The sequence below is a fragment of the Triturus cristatus genome, chromosome 2_2, assembly GCF_964204655.1.
Source record: "Triturus cristatus chromosome 2_2, aTriCri1.1, whole genome shotgun sequence".
In the NCBI taxonomy this organism is placed as follows: Eukaryota; Metazoa; Chordata; class Amphibia; order Caudata; family Salamandridae; genus Triturus; species Triturus cristatus.
In genome coordinates this window covers 908,793,596-908,814,522 of record NC_140582.1, presented here as the reverse complement: position 1 = coordinate 908,814,522, position 20,927 = coordinate 908,793,596, and positions in this window count along the sequence as shown.

The window sequence follows — 20,927 nt, the reverse complement described above, 5'->3', positions numbered from 1 at the left end:
TACTAGCTATTTGATTACATAAGTACAAGAGTAGTGTGTGCGTGATTGAAAGAGTGCAAGGATAGTGCCTGGGTGATTGAAGCACTGTATAGCTAATGCATTGGTGATTGCATGATTACAGCAGTAACGCCTGGGGGATTAAAGGAGTACATAGGTAACACCTGGGTGATTGCATGACTACAGGGCTAATATCTGGAAATTTACATGACAACATAGGAAATGACTGGGTGATTACAGGACTACTGAGGTAGACCCTGAATGAAAAAAGTGTGCGAAAGTAGTGCCTGGGTGATTTCATAACAGCATGACTACTGGCTGAGTGATTACATAGGTACAAGAGTAGTGTGTGCGTGATTGAAAGAGTGCAACGGTAGAGCCTGGGTGATTATATAAGTGCATGAGTAGTGGCTGGGTGATTGAAAGAATGCATGAGTAATGCCTGGGTGATTGCATGAGTGCATAGGTAGCGCCTGGGTGATTATATAAGTACATGAGTAGTGGCTGGGTGATTGAAAGAGTGCATGAGTAATACCTTGGTGATTGCGTGAGTGATAGGTAGTACCTAGATGATTGAATGAGTGCAGCAGTAATGCCTGAGTGATTACGGAAGTGCATATGTAGTGTCTGGATCATTTGAAGACTGCATGGGTAGTACTCGGGTGTTTTTATAACTGCATGAGTGTTGGGCCTAGCCAAATATAAAGCAGCACACTATTACAAGATTCAACCATAAATCTCTCCATATTGTTAAAAGCATGCATACATATGTCTCTACCTTTTCAAATCTAAAACAAATAGGTATACAATATTTCTAGAAAATAGTAAAACCTAGAAATAGAGACATGTAATAGATCTGCCAGAGTGATTCCAAAACTTTATGGGTAGTGCTTGGGTGATTGTATGGGTGCAAGGGTAGTCACTGGATAATTGCAGGAAAAGATGGATAGTGACTGGCTAATTGCATGAGTGCAAACATACACGTTGAGTGCATAGATAAGTGTATAAATATCACCTGAAGGCATAGATGAGTTTTTGAGTAATACCTAGGTGAATAGATGAATGCAGCAGAAGGGCCTGGGTGATTCTATGACTGCAAGGACAGTGTGTGGGTTATCATATGACTTCATAGGTACAGCCTGCATGATTGCATAACTGTAGGGGTAGTACACAACTAGTGCCTGGGTGATTGCATGCCTACAGGGGTAATATCTGGAGGATTACTAGAATACATACAAAGTGAGTGGGTGATTTTAAAAGTGCATGAGCACTGCCTGGGTTATTACAGAAGTACAAAGGTACTGCCAGAGTGATTATAAGAGTGCAAAGATAGTGCCTGGGTGATTCTATGAGTGTATGAGCAAGTAGACACATATCTCAGTCACAATACCATGCAGAGCTCAAAACTTCAGTACACTTACATTTTCAATCAGACACTGAATATTATGCAGTATATATGAAACATAACTTTCCTCACATCATACACATTACTCTAATAAATAACATCTCTACAAACATCTCAAACCACACTTTCAGGCTACTGCTTAACCGTTTTCCAACTACTTATAATATTACATCTACACAAATAGAAAGTAGGAACTCTTCTCATATCTTTAGTAAAAGTCTCACCATATTACTAAAACCATTCATGAATATGTCTGTACCATAACACTATCCAAACCTTAAAAATTCACAGAACAAACTGGCAAAATCAGGCAAACATCAAAACGTATGCGGCATACTTCAACTGTACCTCTCTAGAAACTTTAAAAAAGAAGCCTAATTAATAACACTTTATGACACCATCTTTTACACCACACTTTTGTGCTGCATCTTCGCCATTCTACTAGTACTCACAGTTTTGAGCTTACCACATAAAAAGCAACACCTTTTTGTTATACATCATGCACCTCCAAATGTATAAGACATATGGAAATACATATAGAAGTAGAAATATACTTGAGACACAAGTCCATGCACACCTTAAAACTTGACAGACTCTACCTCCAAATTTAAAGCAACAACTAAAATTATGCGGGATACTACAAATGGACATATCCACTTACCAAAACAGACTACAATTAACATCTCGAAATTTAATAAAATCTTTCAAACATCAAAGTTCTTATTCAACTTGGAAAATGAAGCTAACACATAATACATCTCACAAATTTGTAACTCACCTACCACATTGATTTGTAGAATATGAAACACCAGAAATCCAGAAAAGATTTTCTTATGCACACAATAAATGTAATGCAGTGCTCTCAGCAAGGCAAAACCAGTAATGACAAAGTTTCTCTCTCTTTCTCCACACAAATACATGTAAGTAACAAATCACATTGCTTCCTATATTATTTTCAATTGCAAAACACATTTTTTATTGGTTAGACATATTAACCCTTACCAACTGACTTCTAAAAGTGCCCAAACTGGCTCTGGAATTTTTTGGAGTTGTGACTCCACCGTGCACCAACACGGTGGAGTCTCGAATCCATACGGGAGTTTTAAACTATATTACCCAAAAAAATCACTCTTTTTTAAGAAGACACCACATCTAAAGATACTACTGACTTGGGAAATCTTACTTTAATAAGATTTCACTTATATATAAATTAGAATTTCACATTTTAAATCCACACTTAAGTTTCAACCCTTCCCCCATTCTCCTGTATGCCACTTTCCATAGTAACAGTTCATGGAACATTCAACCTAACTGACAGGTCACAAGTTCACCATATTTTCAAGTTCACCACACAATGTTGAAAATGCACACTGCAGGTGTGGTTGACTTTGCAAAATATGACTGTATCCTTGCTACTGTACCTTTCAAAGAATTTTTACTAACCAATAAGAAACATGCTTTTTAAACAAAGTAACGTTCACCCTATTTTGGATGTACAATCTTCTTAAACAGCCAATCAATTCTCAAGTTTTTTTAAAACAGCATCTTCTCCACCATTTTACATACTTCTCAATCTACCAACTAACTACCTCAGCTACAGACATCTTATCATTACTTCCAGACATCCTTGCAAGATGCTTATAGTGTGGATTGTTGGACACAGCTATGTTTTCTGGTGCAAACGGTATCCTGAATGCAGAGGTTTTGACAAAGACCTACCTTTGCAAAATGTGGATACTAAAGGGATTTCACAGAGAGGAATAAAGTGAATTGATGCCTTTGGTTAAAACCTTTTTGCATCTCCAATCCCCTGACCTCATGATTGTGCACTGTGGTGGCTATGACCTAGGCACATTGACTGGGGTAGGTCTGGAAATGTTAATGAAGGACATCTTTGCACAATTGATGTTGCGTTTACCTCAAACTGTCTTTGTATTCTCTAACATATGCCAAAAACAGAAATGGAAGTGGCCAAATCAATTCTGTCCACAGATTGAGAAAGCTAGAAAGAAAGTCAATAAAGCTATTTCTGCTTACCTCAGAGACCATAGGATAGGCTCAATATATAGCAACAATCTACATTTTGATATGGATCACATCTGCAGAAGTGATGGAGTACACTTCACAGATCAAGGAAACAGAGTCTTTCTCAACAACCTAACGCTCTGCATCGGCACATACATGTAGCTACAACAAACTCACAATGAAAACAAGGGTTCTTTGTAGAGCCACCCTATAGAACAATACTAATTATAATTTTTTATTTACACATACTTTTTTTTATGGATACGCACACCCAACGTGAATCCCCAAAATAAAAGCATAAATTCAATGTACTACAACACAACACACTTTTCAAGTTTAACTATTCATTTTTAATTTTATATATTATTAACAACTCTATCAATTGTAATCTTGTCATTAACTTCAATCACACTACCTCTTTAAAACAACTTCACAAATACATCACTATCTTCTACATTAGATACTACTTCATTATTTATTTAAGTTGAGTTCGCGAATCCAGCGCGATGTTACATGGGGGGGGCGTGCTGAGAGCCATGCTGGAGTCGCGTCTCCAATCTTGAAAGAAAAGAATAAATGATCCAATTCAATTATTTTGTATTCACCCCTAGGACCCCATCCCCAGGGCCTGCCACCATTTAAAAAAAAAAAAAATAAGTGGGACAGTGTGGCCCCCTTTCTCAGGCCAATAGTGGCCCCGGGACCGCATCCCCTGGAGCCAAGCCTCTTCGTAAAGAAAACTGAATTAGAGAAGAGGGGCCACGTGGCCCCACTCCCAGGACAATTCTTGCCCCGGGGACCCCATCCCCCATGGCCTGGCCTCATGTTGTGGACCGTGGGGGGAGCCCCAATGCCCCCACGGTCCTGTTGGCTGTCCACCTCCTGCGGGAGCCGGCATTGCTTTTGGGCAAGGGAAGCTGCTGACATGCAGCTCTCCTTGCTCAAAAGCAATCCTGCTTTGCTTCATTGATCAAGAGCAGGTTTTCCTGCTCTCGCTTCAATAAAGCAAAGCAGGATTTGCTATGACCAAATGGCAATGTCCCGCGGACGGGCACCCTAGGACATTGCAGGAGCAGGCCATGGGGGGATGGAGGTCCCCAGGGCCAAGGAGGGCTCCAGGAGGGGGCCCGCGCAGCCCTCCTATGATCATTTCAAAGCCCCGGGAGGTAGTGGTCCCCGGGGCCCAGGGGTCCCCAATGGACTCCTGCATACTAATCAATGCATTCCCTGGGGAGGTGGTGGTCCCCAGGGAGGGTGGGGGGCTCGAGCTCCCCTTACATTTTTCTTTTTTTTTTAAACAGAGCCCCAGGGAGGTGGCGGTCTCTGGGGAGCCACGTGCCCCCGCATAAAATTGTCAAACCCCGGGGAGGTGGTGGTCCCCGGGACTCGGGAGTCCCTAATGGACCCCCGTATATTAATCAATGCATGCCCCGGGGAGGCGTTGGTCCCCGGGGATTGTGGGGGGGCTTGAGCCCCATACATTTTTCTTTTTTTTAAAACAGAGCCCCAGGGAGGTGGCGGTCCCCGGGGCAGCGGGGGCCACGTGCCCCCGCATAAAATTGTCCTCGGGGCATGTGGGGGGCTCCAGCCCCCCACACTCATTTAAATCAGAGCCCTGGTGAGGTGGCGGTCCCCGAGGCTGCCTGGGGGCTAAGTGCCTCCCCCACAAATCATAAATAAAGCCCCAGGGAGGTGGTGATCCCCAGGGCTGTGGGTTCCCTGCGTGCCCCTGCAACATAATTTACCATTGCCCCCGGAACCTGGCCCATCAGGGAGCCTAAGTACAACGAAGCGCTTTGATTTTAGGTCTCGCCTAGGCAGTGCTTGCGCTGTCTCATTGAGACATGCAGTATGTACCTTAGTGTGAAAGCTTTGTTTAAGCTCTCGCTCACTCTCCGTCTATCTTTTGTATTGCCTAAATGCAGCCTTCCCATTTGTTTTAGGCTTGATAGTCCCTACTACTGATGGCCATGTTGTCAATTGTGTCCTTCCATTGCTATTGGTCCCTTTACTGTAAACACAATTTTGTTCCGTGGATCAGCCCATCCCCTTTCGCAGTCCATTACTTTTTCGGACACCACCAACCCCCTCCCCCACTCCCGTTTGTGCCTTTTTTCCACACCTGTACTCTCTTTTAAAATGCAACAGGACTCGCTTAAATGTGAGTTATATTGCATTGCAAATGCTTGTTTTAAAGTAGTGCGCATTAACATGCGTGTAATGCCTGGATTCCGCCGCATTGCCTGAAGGTGTAGTGGGAGCCCACCTTGAATGTTGGTGCCTGCTTGGTACAGCAGGAGCCTACCCCGCATTGCCAATGCCCCAGTGAAACTGCCACCAAGAGCCACGAAAACCGGAAGTCAGGCGGACTGCCTGACCAAGGGTGGAGCTAGCCCCAGGAAGTCTTACTGAGGATGCCTGAGTCAGCCTGTGGGAGGGCGGGAGCCTACCCCGTCTCCACGAGTAGAAGCGTACATATTCCCATTATTGGGACTTTTTTAGCCCCATTGTCACTTAAGGGAAATCATCATGGGTGCAACACTGTTTATTACTTGTTTCCCTTTTTAACAAGAATTTTGCCATTGACAACATCAGTAAGTCGCACCAATGTGATTTTTCTTTAAAGCGCCTGTTTCAGGACCAACAGTTTTGACAATCGGCGCTATACAACATCTACAACACACACTTGTTCCGGGCGCGAAGACTACAGAAGGGACAGAATTTAGGACAAAGATAGGAACATGAATCACATGAATCACATTAATCATATAGATGGATAACTCGGGGTCCAACTAAGAAAATGCTCCCTTACTTTGGTCATGTGTTCTTACTGCTGGGACCTGCCCTGTGCCTGAATTATGTGCTTACAAAGAACACAGTGAGAGCAGTGTTCTTTTCAAAGCGGTCAGAGGGACCTCCGGATTGAGGATGAAGGCAGGAGGCAGCCCTGGAATGTGCCCTTTGTATTCTTGAGGTCTTGGTAGAAAGAGGCGTGGCACAGTGAAGGGTGTGGGGTGTTATTGTGCGAGGGTGTCTGGGTTAAATCCGTTTTAATAGACACGTTTGGCTTATAAACTAAAAGCACCTTAACCATCACAGACTTGCAATGTTGGCGGATCATTTGCTTTTTCAGTGGGGTTCCATAAACCGCTCCTGGAAAAGGTGTCGGTTAAAGAATTAAACATAAAAGTGAAACTGCTTCTGCTGTGGAAGGAGAAACGCACAAACAAACACTACAGTGGCGTTCACAACGGCATCACCCATTGCAGAACCGTTGAATATGTTGGGTCCGTGATGTCCCACATCAATCCATGCAGAAATAAGCATTGTTAAAACCAACAAAAATGCTTTATTGCGCTAATGCATGCAAACACTAGCATACATAAACGCTGTTTGAAAGAATTGGGACTTTACAGTCCCTTAAAGGACACGTCTGCACTAAAGTTGTACAGGTGATTTTAGAACCAGGACTGAATGTGCATAGTACTCACCAGTTACATGGAGCACGCAGTGACCTCTGTAGGGTACGGATGGCCCAGCAAGACAGACCGGGCCCACTCTTCCTGGTTCTTATTCTGACAGCTGACATGACATATGCTTCCGCTTTCCAACCAGGAATCATATTCTGAGAGACCGTCTTGCTTTGCCACCTTGTTTTTGCTACTGTTCAGTATATCTGTTAGGTATTAGCGGGGCTTTAAGTGGGATGAAAAAACTGGGGAGTCTCTCAAAGGGGCATGGCCAATGTAATTAAGGGTGTGGCTTAATACAACATAAGCTAAAAATCTGTACTCAGCATAGTGTGCCACCGTACTTGTATTTTGCTGTTTCTGTCATTGCGTCTAGATATGATACAACAAGCAACATCATACCTAAAAGTCAGGACTATTGGCTTTGTCAATGGTTTTTAGTTGCATAAGATAAATAAGCAGCAACTATGGCTTGTATATAATGTTGAAAAAGCTTCCACTTAGCCCTGGTGACACCACAACAATGTTGCTACACCTGTGTTTCAAAAAGCGAAGGGAAATCCAGAGAGAAAATGAATCTCTTGAAAGAATTTCACTTCCCCCTACAACGCTCGCCTGGCATGGCATCATGCCGTAACTTCACTAGTGAGAAGTGAGCAGTGTGAGAAGGGCACATAATGTACCTGCTGTCACTGCAGTCTGGAAAAAGAATGGACCGATGTGTCAGGGCACAAAACAGAGCCCGATAGAGACCCGTTTCAAGGCGTCCTTTAAAAAACTGATGGTGCTCAGCACTGATGAGACCCGGACCACTTAAAGCCCTGGATATTAGCACAGCAGCAGTTAAATGGTCTAAATGTGTCGTTCACTTTCATAATGCCGAGCTTTCTACTTTACAGGAGAAGTAGGAACAATTGATAGGAGAATCCAAGATACCAGGAATGACAATTTAGCACCAGTGCTGTATTCACCACATGAGTATTGGAGCCACACCAGGGCCTTGTCTTGGATCCCTGCGTCATGGAGTCTGTGTATTAGGGTGCGGTGGGAGACTGTGTCGATTGCCGCTGAGAGGTCAAGGAGGATGAGGGCTGCTGTTTCTCCTTTGTCCAGTAGGGTATGGATGTCGTCTGTTGCAGCGAGGAGGGCGGTTTCTGTACTGTGGTTTTTTCTGAAGCCAGATTTCGAGGAGTCGAGGATGTTGTGCTCTTCGATGAATGTGGCAAGTTGGCTGTTGATAGCTTTCTCGATGATGTACGCTGGGAATGGGAGCAGGGAGATGGGTCTGTAGTTTTTGAGGTCGGTGGGGTCCGCCGAGGGTTTCTTCAGGAGGGGTTGATCTCAGCGTGTTTCCAGTCGTCAGGGAACGAGGTGGTTGCCAGGGAGCGGTTGATGGTGTGGCAGAGCATGGGTGCAAAGGGGTCCGTGGGGGCCCCGGAGTGGATTGACTTCAATGTCTTCAGTGTGTCTTCGGTGGTTAGGGCTGTCCAGTTGTCGATTGCTGTCTTCAGGGTGTCGGGGTGGTTGGTGAGGGTTCAGTGTGTTGGTTGTCTTCGTTAAAGTTGTCGTAGATGCTCTTGATTTTGTGGTAGAAAAATGTGCTGAGTTTGTCGCAGAGGTCTTATGAGGGAGGGATATTGGTGGACTCGCTGGTGTGTTGGGCGAACTCCTTGATGATGTTGAAGATTTCTTTGTGTTGTGTGCATGAGTGGAGATTCTGTCTTCAATCGCTTTTTTCCTCGTTTTTCTGATGAGTTGGTGGTGGGCGTTGGTGGCGACTCTGAAGTTGTTGTGGGCTTCTGTGGATTTGGTGTTCCTCCAGGCCTTTTCGAGGCGGCAGCAAGTGTGTCTGGACTCTCAAAGTTCGGTGGTGAACCATCTTGCGTTCTTGGCGTGGGTTTGTTGTTTTTCTTGAGGTCTATGGTGTTGGTGCTGTCAGATATCCATCTGTGCATGGTTCGGGCTGTGGTGTTGGCGTCGTCGTTTTCTGCGATGGTTGGGGTGGAGTTGCTGAGTGATGAGGTTAGCTGGTCATCGATGATTCTGATCCAGTTTCTTCAAGGGAGCAGGTGCTGGTGTCTATGGATGGTGGGTGTTCTGAAGGTGAAGTGGACGCATCGATGGTCAGTCCATAGAAGTTTGGTGGTGTGGCTGAAGGTGATGAAGTATCCTGTTGTGAAGAGGGGGTTAAGGGTGTGTCCTGCTGAGTGCGTGGGTTCGGTCACGATCTGGCAGAGTCCAATGTTGAGGAGGTTGTCCGGGAAGGATGTCGTGCTGGGGTCCAGTTGGTTGTCGAGGTGCAGTAGGGTGAGGTTAGTGGACACGGTGGCATGCGGGGAAATGATGTCCATGATGGAGTTGGAAAAAGTCCACGGGGTCCAGGGGGTCGGTAGATGAGGGTTCCTCGGAGGGTGGAGGTAGAGCTGGCCAGTATCTTGAAGTGAAGGTGTTCCATCAGGTCTGTGGGCTCGTCGGGGAGTGTGCTCAGGTGGAGGGTGGATTTGTGGATGATGGCGATTCCTCCTCCTGGGTGGGTGGGGTGGTCCTGCCTGGTGATCTTGTATCCTTAGGGAATGGCAATGGCGATGTCCGGTCCTGAGGCGGTGCTGGTCCAGGTTTCGGTAAAGAATGCTACATCCGGGGTAGTGCTGTTGAGGAGGTCCCAGATTTCAGTGGCGTGTTTGTGGAGGGATCGGACATTGAGGAAGATGCATTGCAGGGTCTTCGTTTTGGTTGTGTTGTTGCAGGCGAATTGCGTCAGTGGTCTTGGCGGTGTTGCAGATAAGCCGGCAGCGGTGACAGCTGAAGGTTCCGTGGGTTTTGGCTAGTGATGCTTGCTTGCAGTAGTTGTTGCGGCCTGGGTTGAGAGCGTGGAGTGCCACTAGTTCATAGCGTTGGCAGTGCAGAGATCCAGGGTTTCTGGCACTGGTCGCAGTCGGTTCGCGGATGGGCGCAGACGAGCTTGCATTTGGCGCCCCGACGGCGTGGCAGCTAGGGGTCGGGGAGGGCTGGACAGCTGGGAGGCGGGAGCAGGAAGGGCTGGATTGGGCCAGTCGCACTGGATGTGCTGGGGGGAGGGGCCGCGGGGGCAGCGGCGGCGGGGAAAAACGGGCTGAAAAAGGCAAAAGGAAGAAGGCAAAAAGAGAGAGACAAGTGCAACTAAGGCAGCAAAAGTGTAAGAAAGAGTGGAGGAAAGACACAGAGGACACAGGAGAGTGAAAGGTGGAGATTGAGATAAGGGTAAAAAACGAGTGAAAAACGGAGGAAAGACACAGGCGAGTGAAGGGGGGCTTGAAATGAGGGGAAAACGACAGAAAATGGCGGAAAGACCCAGAAGGAGAGTGAAGGGGGGAGATAGAAGTGAGGAAAAAAACGAGTGAAAAAGGAGAGAAAAAGCCGAGAAAGAGAATGGAGAAAGAGGTCCACTGGACCACCATGGATGAGGCGCAGGTGAAACCTGCAGATGGAGGAGAGCCTCAAACACCAACACTCGAGAGTGCTGGGGCTTGGGGGAAGCCCTCACTTAATGGTGGAGCTGCGAGGGTGGGAGAGCAATGTCACTGACATTGAGTCATTCTTTATTCGGCTATTTCCATAACCATAAAAGAGTACATCAAACAAACACTTAAAATATGATTTAAAAACATAACTCATCACTGTATATAATTAAAACAAAGAAAAATCAGTGGGCAAAGTGTTAATGTGCTAAAGTGCATACTGATCAAGATGGTAAAAGCTTATTAAAATCCATGTTGGGTGAGCAGCTTACAACATATATCAATCCCATTCAACATCTAAAGTCACCATAAATTATTAAACATCATTTAAGCTCATTACCACACAATAACAGCCCCAAATAGAAAAATGTGTTATACTTAAAATGTCATTAATTGTTAAAACAAAGCAGCATATTAATCATTTTCCCACTGAATTACGCAAGTGAACCGCAGAAGAAATGAAGTTATGGACCATCTGACATATTTCTCTGTTTCCAAAAGCTGTAACTAATACAGAGCCGATATAAATTTCCTTATGTTCACAGTCTTTAAAAGTAGGATAATTAAATTTCTCTGTGGCCGTAATATAGTTGACAGAAGAATATTAAATGCACCATATTTTTTTTAGATCATGAATCACACGGACAAGGTTAAGCTTAGAGTCACAGTATGCTTTACGAGGATAAGAGACCAGGAAGTTAGCTATGCTGAACCTGAGTCTGACCAAATAAAATCTTGCTGAGTGGCCTAGGGGGAACAGTAAATACGGTTCTATATTTTCAGTGCAAACCAGTGGCAAGTACTCCTGGATTTTATTCTTGCCCAGTTCTATACGCTCATTTTCTAATTTTAACATAGATAACAAATCCTTTTTCAGCTGGTATTTTGAAATATTTGCCTTTTTTTCTAGAGTACTAACACATTCCCATTCCCCTTTTGCTACTTGATCTGATAGTTTCTTAAAATGACAAAGCCAAGGAATCTCCTGCATACGTTCAAGGCTGAGACAATCTGATATTATTGTGCAGTTCAGCGCAGGCTCTTGTTTAACCCACACCGAGTGCCACAACATTATCAGGGCAAATTTTACACTCTGCGTTAATGGAATTAAACCTAACTCCATGTGGCATAAAATACTTGGCAGGCTGCTAGGAACCGCCAGGAGACATCTAAGAAAGTGATTTTCTGCTTTCTGTAGGGACATTGAATAGCAAAAGCCCCATACACCCGCCCCATACCGGATAACAGCAAATCAGCGGGCCTTATTGATGGTAATGAGGGAGTCTATCTGCTTAGGGCCCAACTTCCTTGCAAACCTGAATAATGGGTGAGGAGTCAGCCCAGCAACCACAACATAGGACTGGGATACACATCAAATTGTTAAAACTGCTTAAAAGTGATTGCAGACCTACCCCAGTCCTGGACATCAAAACGCAATCATGAGCATAAAGTAACCATGGCACATTTCAAGAGTCCACCCCCAGGACATCAACCTGACCTTGACGATTCTCTAGATCATTAATTTATAGGCAGAATAAAAACAGGGCTAGCACACACCCTTGAGGTACCCCACATTTCATTTTTATGGGATGGGAAAGTTCCCCATCTACTCCATATCTAACCCTGCCAGTTACGTCTTGGTGTATTTGCGCTAAAAAGTGAACCAGTGGGAGGTCTAAAGCAATAGCCAGCAGTCTCCATTCACCGTTGGCACGCTTCGTTTTTTTATTATTCTAAAGCGACTATTGCTGCCCAGATGCGCAGATGTATAGGTCATGTACTTCTACGCCCTCCTCCAACATGTGTTGTATCCTGTGCTAAAGAAACCTTTAGCAGTGTTTACAGTTTCAGAACTCTTATTTTGCTTTGCTGATTTGAGCACAGCTGTGGATAAGCGCTTAGATGCAGAATATCACATCATTTCATTCCACAATATATGTTGCAGATACTTTTAATATATATGCTACATATATCAGCTTTGGACTATACCATTTCTCGTTAAAGGCAATATTTCACTCCATGTGTTCCCATACCTGGCGTGTTATGCAGTTTGGTGCTCACTTGCCCTCCAAATTATAGAACAGTAGATGTTTCAGCACCCAGGCTAATATGCTGCATTCCTAAATACTTATAAGGTCCCAAAGGCGAGACCGATGAATTGCAAATGCTTGTTTTATATTTTGTTGCCCGGATTCGCGCACCCGGCGAGAAACTGGTCGATTTAAGAAAATAAAATGCTTTCTTTGGCCCTGTGGGTCCTTCTGGGACCCCCTGGGCAGGCCTAGGGGGTCAGGGTGTTTGTCCCTGCTCCCTTTTCTTGTTCTTCCTTTTTTTTTACTCTTTTCAAGTGACTTGGTTACCGAGTCACAAGATGGCTGCTATCACTTACTGGTTTGGAGTATTGGCAGCCAATCAGAAGACAGCTAGTGCTCAAGAGGAGTCACGACTCCTCCTCAGTGCTCAGATATCGATATTTTAATTTTTTTAATTTCTTAGCAACTACTGAACGGATTTACATAATTTAAAAAAAAGTCACTTTCTGTACCAAGGGCTACCTTTTTGCCAAATTTGGTGTAATTCCGTTCAGCAGTTCGGGCTGTAGCCGTGTCTAAAGTTTCCAATGGAAATTTACATGGGGAAAATGCGTTTTGGGCACCCCCTTTTTTCTCAGCCCACGCTTGACGAGTCACTCAGAAACTTTCAGGACAGGAGCTGACCGGAGTGGGTCATTAGTTTTGAAACTTTTGCAAAGATTCATTAAACGGCGCCAAAGAGATTGGCAAAAGAAAAAATGCTTTTTGAATAGAAATTAGGTCCTAACTATAACTACCAACTGGTGACCGCCAGTAGTTAATATATCTATATATTACAATGCCAGAGGGAGAGGAGCGCGGCTCAAACACATCAGACAGGGGAAGAGGAGCAAGGAGGTGGAACCGATAAACTTGCAGGAGAACAATGCAATCATTATTCTAACTGACACTACACTCCCAAAAGCAGAACCCCAGTTATTAACTCTAGGCTTGTCATTTTGCCTGGAATCAAATTTCTTTTACAAACAATCACGCATTGATATCTATAAATTCGTATGAAAGATAAAACTTTAAAACTTTTTTCAACTTAACAAACCTTCTACGTTGCCCAGCAATCAAAGTATTATTACAGGCAACCTACAAGCTGGTGATCTTTCTACCATACAACTGTTACAATCATTAGCAAATGAGGATTCACAGAATGAGATGTCATGTTCTTATAGTATGGCCATTGAGGGGATCAATACAGGAGTGGCGGCTGCCTAAAGACTCTGTCAATGTTTTTAGTGAGATGGTAATCAAAGATCTAAAACAACTTAAATTCTCTGTCAACTCTCAGCGTCGGCAGTGTAGTTACCACTTGAAAAGCTATTGGGCTCTGATGAAAAAACTACGTGAAAAACATGAGGTTGTTGTCAGCAGTGCGGACAAGGGTGGCAACATTGTGTTATGGCCGAAGTCTGATTATCTATTAGAAGCCCAGCGCCATCTCTCTTACTCCAGTTGTTATTCCATAGTCAACCATGAACACTAGAATCAGGTGAAAGACACTGTCACAAAACATCTCCAGCAATGGAAGAGAAGGGGCTTATTATCCAAGAATGATTTTTTCTTCTTAAAGAATGACTTTCCTACAACACCTATCATGTGCTTTATTCCTAAAGTGCACAAGGGTATATCCACTCTCCCTGGCAGACCAATTATATCAGCCTGAAATAATGTGTTAGAAGCAGTGTCTAAGTATGTTGACTATTTTTTACAACCACACATGACCAGTTTGCCCTCCTTCATCAAAGACACAGGAGATTTCTTGAAAAAAATCATTGAAGTTGAGTGGCAGCCCGATTATGTGTTAATAGCCATGGATATACCTTCGCTATATACTCAATCAATCAATCAATCAATGAGAAAATTTGTAAAGCGTGCTACTTACCCGTGAGGGTCTCAAGGTGCTGGGGGGGTGCTGCTACTGCTCGAAGAGCCAGGTTTTGAGGAGCCTTCTGAAGGTGAGCATGTCTTGGGTCTGCCGTAGATGGGTGGGAGGGTGTTCCAGGTCTTGGTAGCGAGGAAGGAGAAGGATCTGCCACCGGAGGTCGTTTGTTGAACCCGGGGTACGGCGGCAAGGGCGAGGCTGGCAGAACGGAGCTGATGGGTGGGGGTGTAGAAGTTGAGTCTCTCATTCAGGTATGCTGGTCCAGTGTTGTGGAGTGCTTTGTGTGCGTGGGTGAGGAGTTTGAAGGTGATCCTCTTGTTGAAGGGGAGCCAATGCAGGTCTCTTAGGTGGGGGTGATGTGGCTGCGGCGGGGGATGTTAAGGATCAGTCGGGCTGAGGCGTTCTGGATGCGTTGAAGTCGTTGCAGGTGTTTGGCCGGGATTCTTGCGTAGAGTGCGTTGCCGTAGTCCAGCCTGCTGCTGACGAGGGCTTGGGTCACAGTTCTTCTTGTCTCGGTCCGGATCCACTTGTAGATCCTGCGGAGCATGCGGAGGGTGTTGTAGAAGGAGGAGGAGACGGCGTTGACATGCTTTGACATGGAGAGGGAGGAGTCAAGGATGAATCCCAGGTTGCGTGCATAGTCCGTGGGTGCTGGGACTGCTCCCAGTGTGGTCGGCCACCAGGAGATGTCCCGCGCAGTGGGGGTGGGACCGAGGATGAGGACCTCCGTCTTATCCGAGTTCAGTTTCAGACTGCTGCTCCTCATCCACTCGGTGACTGCCTTCATTCCTTTGTGGAATTTGGTTTTGGCAGTGTGCGGGTCCTTGGTGAGGGAGAGGATGAGCTGGGTGTCGTCGGCGTAGGAGATGATGTTCAGGTCGTGCTGGCGGGCCACTTGTGCGAGAGGGGCCTAGTAGATATTGAACAAGGTTGGGCTGAGGGATGAGCCCTGGGGTATGCTGCAGATGATGTTGGTGGGTTCGGATCGGAAAGGTGGGAGGCGGACTCTCTGGGTTCTGCCAGAGAGGAAGGACGTGGTCCAGTCCAGGGTCTTCTTCTGGATTCCGGCTTCTTGGAGGCGTGTTCTTAGTGTGTGGTGGCAGACCGTGTATAAAGCGGCTGACAGGTCCAGGAGGATGAGGGCCGAGGTTTCGCCGTTGTCCAGCTGGCGCCTGATGTCATCTGTGGCGGCTATAAGGGCAGTCTCGGTGCAGTGGTTGCGTCTGAATCCGGACTGGGATGGGTCTAGGATGTTGTTGTCCTCGAGGTGGCGGGTCAGCTGTATGTTGGCGATTTTCTCGATGACCTTCACCGGGAATGGGAGCAGGGAGATGGGCCGGAAGTTGTTGAGGTCTTTGGGGTCTGCCTTGGGCTTCTTGAGGAGGGCGTTGATTTCGGCATGCTTCCAGCTTTCCGGGAAAGTTGCGGAATCGAAGGAGATGTTGATGGTCTTTCGCAGTTGGGGGGCGATGGTTGCATCCACTGTGTTGAAGACGTGATGTGGGCAGGGGTCGGATGGAGATCCTGAGTGGATGGAGTTCATGGCCTTGCGTGTCTCTTCATCGTCGACGTTGGCCCAGGAGGTCAGTTGATTGGTGCAGGTGGCGTTCGGGGTGTGGTTTGTTGCGGCCGGGACGGGTGAGGAGTTGAGGCTGTCATGGATGTCGGTGACTTTGCGATGGAAGAAGGTGGCCAGTGAGTCGCACAGCTCTTGCGAGGGCAGGATGTCGTTGGTGTTGGCGCTGGGGTTGGAGAGTTTCTTCACTATGTTGAAAAGCTCTTTGCTGTTGTGTGCGTTGTTATCTAGTCGGGCTTTGAAGGACAATCTCTTGGCTGTTCTGATGAGGTGGTGGTGTCTGCGGATGGCTTCCTTGTGGGCTGCGTGGCTGTCTGGTGTGCGGTTGTGGAGCCATTTCTTCTCCAGTTTTCAGCATGTGCGTTTGGAGGTCTGGAATTCTTCGGTGAGCCAGGCGGGTTTCTTGCTGGGGTGGTTGGTGGAGGGTTTCTTGAGTGGGGCGAGGGTGTTGGGGTAGTCGTTGATCCACTGTCTGAAGTTTCGGGTAGCGATGTCTGTGTCTGAGGTGCCGGTGGGTGGGTTCTGGGAGAGGATGGAGGTCAGCTGGTCTTCTGTGACTTTGCTCCAGCAGCGGCGGGGCAGTTGTAGGGTGCGGTGGTGTATGGTTGGTTTCTTGAAGGTGAAGTGGATGCATCGGTGGTCGGTCCAGTGGAGTTCGGTGGTGTGGTTGAATGCGACATGAGTGCTTGTGGAGAAGACGGGGTTGAGTGTGTGGCCGGCGGCATGGGTGGGTTCGGTGACGAGTTGACGAAGGCCGAGGTTAGCGAGCTTGTCGATCAGGGCGGTGGGTTAGCGTCGTTGTTGTTCTCGAGGTGGAAGTTCAGATCCCCGAGGAGGATGCTGGCGAGGTCTGCGATGGCGTTGCAGAAGAGGGCCCGGGGTCCAGGAGGTCTGTAGATGAGTGTTCCTCTGAGGGTGGTGTTGGGGTCGGTCTGGACCCGGAAGTGCAGGTGTTCGGCGGAGTTGAGGGGGTCATCGGCGAGGGTGTGGACCTGCAGGGAGGCCTTGTGGACGATGGCTATTCCTCCACCCGTTCCGTTGGGGCGGTCTCTACGGGATATCTTGTAGCCGTCCAGGATGACTATGGCGATGTCAGGTGCCGAGGAGTCGTTCCACCAGGTCTCTGTCAGGAAGGCAATGTCTGGGGTGGAGGTGTCGAGCAGGTCCCAGAGCTCGACGGCGTGTTTGCGTGCGGAGTGGGTGTTGAGGAGTATGCAGCGAAGGTGGTTGGATCCGGTCCTTGGGGTTTTGGTGGTTACCTCGCATGCGAAGTTGCAGGTGTGGCAGGAGAAGGGTCCGTGGGTGCATTTCGGGGCGGCCTGGTAGCAGCGGTGGTCTCCACTGGTGTTGAGAGTGTGGAGTGTGTTGGCGTCGTATCGTCGTATCGGAGTCTGGCGTCGTGGCGTGTGCGGGGTCCAGGGGTTCTGGCGCTGGGCACGGTCCAGGTACGGTCGGGCGCAGACGGGCTTGCCCCGCTGCATGCGGCCATGCAGCAGCCACCATAAGTAGGGAAGAGGGAGGGAGGAGCAGCTGGGAGGAGGGTGGGAGGCAGCCAATGGGGTCAGGGGGCGGGGCCGCAGGGGACGCAGCGGTGGGAAACCAGGAAGGAAACGATAGAGGGGGCGGGGCCGCAGGGGGCAGCGGTGGGAGAGGGACGGCGAAGGTGGCGGCATGGGGTAAAATAGAGGAGAAGAGCACTACAGTGAAGAGAAAATACAAGCAGAGAAAACAGAAAATACAAAATGCAATCTGCACACTCGGCAGAACGGTACACTCGAGCAGTACCAGTGATGACAGGCAGCTGCCCAGGGGGGGCCTCGAACACGGGGCTCACAGCAGCAGCGGGGACGGGCGCAATCGGGTCGAGCTGTGCGGTGTGAGGAGCGACTGGCCTCAACCAGGGTCAAGGGTCGCACTCCCAATACTAGTATTCATCACACTCATGGTCTGGAAGCAGTGAAGTATTTTCTCAATAATCGCGCCATCTGTCTGCATGATCACAATTGTATGCTGGTCAAAATGATAGATCTGTGCCTCAACAATGATCTATTCCTGTTTAACAAAATATATCTGGGATACTCACATAAAATACTATTGTAGATACATCGATGATGTATTCATTGAGCACACTGAAAAGGCAACTGCTCAATTTGCAACATCTATTCATGACAACCTAATGAATCTTCATTTTACTGCCACTATGAGTATACAGAAGGTAAGAGTTACTCAATGTGGAGGTATATATCTGTGACAACCACATCCAAACAAAATTGCACAGAAAAAAACACTGCGGGTAACTCTATGCTACACGCTCCCAGCTCCCATCCTCCACATCTTATTTGCAGTATACCGTATGGCGAATTTATTCGCTTGCGTCGTATATGCAGTCTTGAGTCCGATTTAAGACAATGTCAAAACTGAGGCTCTTGACCGTTTCTTGGCCCGTGGGTACAAGTTTCTCGAGTTACAATTGGCCTTGGACAAGGCCAATTCCCTACTACGTGAGCTCTATCTTAAAACAAAGAAGAACGCAATGCAGAATCAATGGTTCAGTCTGTACCAGTTGACACACAACCTATTAGACTAATCACCACATAGAGTAAACAGGAAAAAATAAAACAAAAAACTGTTTACAAACATTGGCCTATTGTTCTTATGGATTTAACATTGAAATTTCTGTTACCAACCCTCCCTGCTATCACCTTCAGGAGGGCACCCTCCATGAGGGATGTTTGGTTACATCTAGCCCTGAATTAATACCTAAAACCACTTGGCTTTCTAAGTCTGGCTTTTTTAATGTTCTTCTTGCCGGGCATGCAGGTTTGGTGCCAATATGTTCAAGTACCGAACAGCTTTCAGTGACATTCCGGTTCAAATAAAAGAACACTAAACATGCCATACTGAATATGCTGTGTACTTACTTGAATGCACATGCCACCTTAAATACATCGGCAGCACTAAGCTGCCTGTGTTCAATCGGATACTGCAGCACTTGCTAGCCATCATCAACACAGACCCCAACTATCCAGTTGCCTGACATTTTAAAGCTATTCATCACAACAAAGTCAGTGATCTGAAATACTCTGTGATTGGGGCAGTTCCTTCATCAAGATGTGGGGGTAACAGAGAAAGGAAGCTGTGACAGTTAGAGTCCTCTTTCATTTTGACCCTCGATACAAGGATGCCCAACTGGTTAAACACCAGTGAGGACCTGCACAACTATTTATAGTAAAATCAGTTGCAGGGTACCCCATAAGGACTTGTTGGGCTATGTGATTTGCATTTGGGGTATGAACTCACTGTCTCTTCCGCTTATGTATATGATGTTCTTATCTTTATAGACCAATATTTATTTACATGTTTCCTGTTTCCTGAATACTGTAATTATGAATACACTTTGCGTTCTCTTTACACACATGACTGATATCATTTGTACTGTTAAATCTAGGCACCGACACTTTATTGACCAAGCATTAGCACTTTAACTACAAACCTGCGGGTTTTGTCTTTATAGTACTGTTCGCGTCTTTTGCACAGCCCGACTACTTAATTTTTACCAGTGTTTACAAGGGGATTTTTTATTTATTTTATCACGTTTAGCACTTTTTTGGACATGTTCAGAATATGGAGCGTTTAGCAATTAGTTGATCCTAATTTTACTTCATATTTATAATAATTTGAGACTGTCTAGTTTTATTCCATCCAGCAACTCTGGTGTACTTTGTGTGATTTTTTTAAATATTGGAGAGTTCATACTATTTGAAATCTGAATATGTTGAGAGACGTCCAATGTTGGCAATATATCGATTACGGGCACTAGCCATGATGACAGGCTATTGTGTGCTTAAACTACATTTTTACTTTAGTGCATTTTATTGTTTATGCCAATTTGCCCATGTAGTATTGGCTGTCTCTCAACCTCTGAGCAATATCCATTTGTATTGAATGATTACCTAGAGCTGATGTGAATTATGCACTGTTTTTATTTACATTGAAGTATTCAAATCACAAGCCATGCTAAATTATGAGAAAAGCTGTTTTCATCTATAAGCTCGGTTTAACAGTATGTTTTTTATTTCTGTTTGCATGAATCTTTACCAATCCCTTGTCGTGATTGGCTGGACTGAGTATAAGTGTAGTGATTCGTCACCAGTGCGTCAGGTGATCAAGATCGCTGTGGTCTGGGGCGGACACTTGTCTGTTTCACTTTGGTGAATACTAAATAAACAATGGAACTTTGAACCTGTGTCATTCATTAAAACACGTTGATGGTCTGTACCTGTGGTGTTTCCCTCTCGCTGGAATAAGAGGGACGGGACTTTGAGTTGGATATATATATGTGATCAAGGCCGTCTTACCGGCCGAAACATGTCATGGCGGACTGAATTGGTGGAAATAAACAATCTGCACAAACTTTGGGCCTGCGCTCCTTTTTCTACAGCTTTGAAAAGTGATTTGGAATGAGGCTTGTGTATATATATATATTAGTACCTAGTTTCCATAGGAAATTTGTTTTTTCGTGAAATTTTCAAATCTAGTGATCAGCTCTGGTCAGCTCGTGTCTTGAAAGTTTCGGGGTGATTCGTCAAGCAGGGGCTGAGAAAAAAGGGGGGTCCCAAAACGCATTTTCCCCATGTTATTTTCCATAGGAAACTTTAGACACAGCTACAGCCCTAACTGCTGAACAGAATTACACCAAATTTGGCAAAAAGGTATGTCTTGGTTCAGAAAGAGCCCTTTTTGTTAAATGGTGTAAATCCGTTCAGTAGTTCCTGAGAAATTAGGAAGAAAACGTTTCGATATCTGGGGCAGCGGTGGGTTCGCGAACCCTCCCGGGCACTAGCTTAACTCTGATTAGCTGCCAACACTCCAAACCAGGAAGTGTTGGCAGCCAACTTATGACTCGGTAGAACCGAGTCACAAGAAAACAGTGAAACAAAATTTAAAAACAAGAAAAGGGGGCAGGGTAGCAACACCCTGAACCCCTAGGC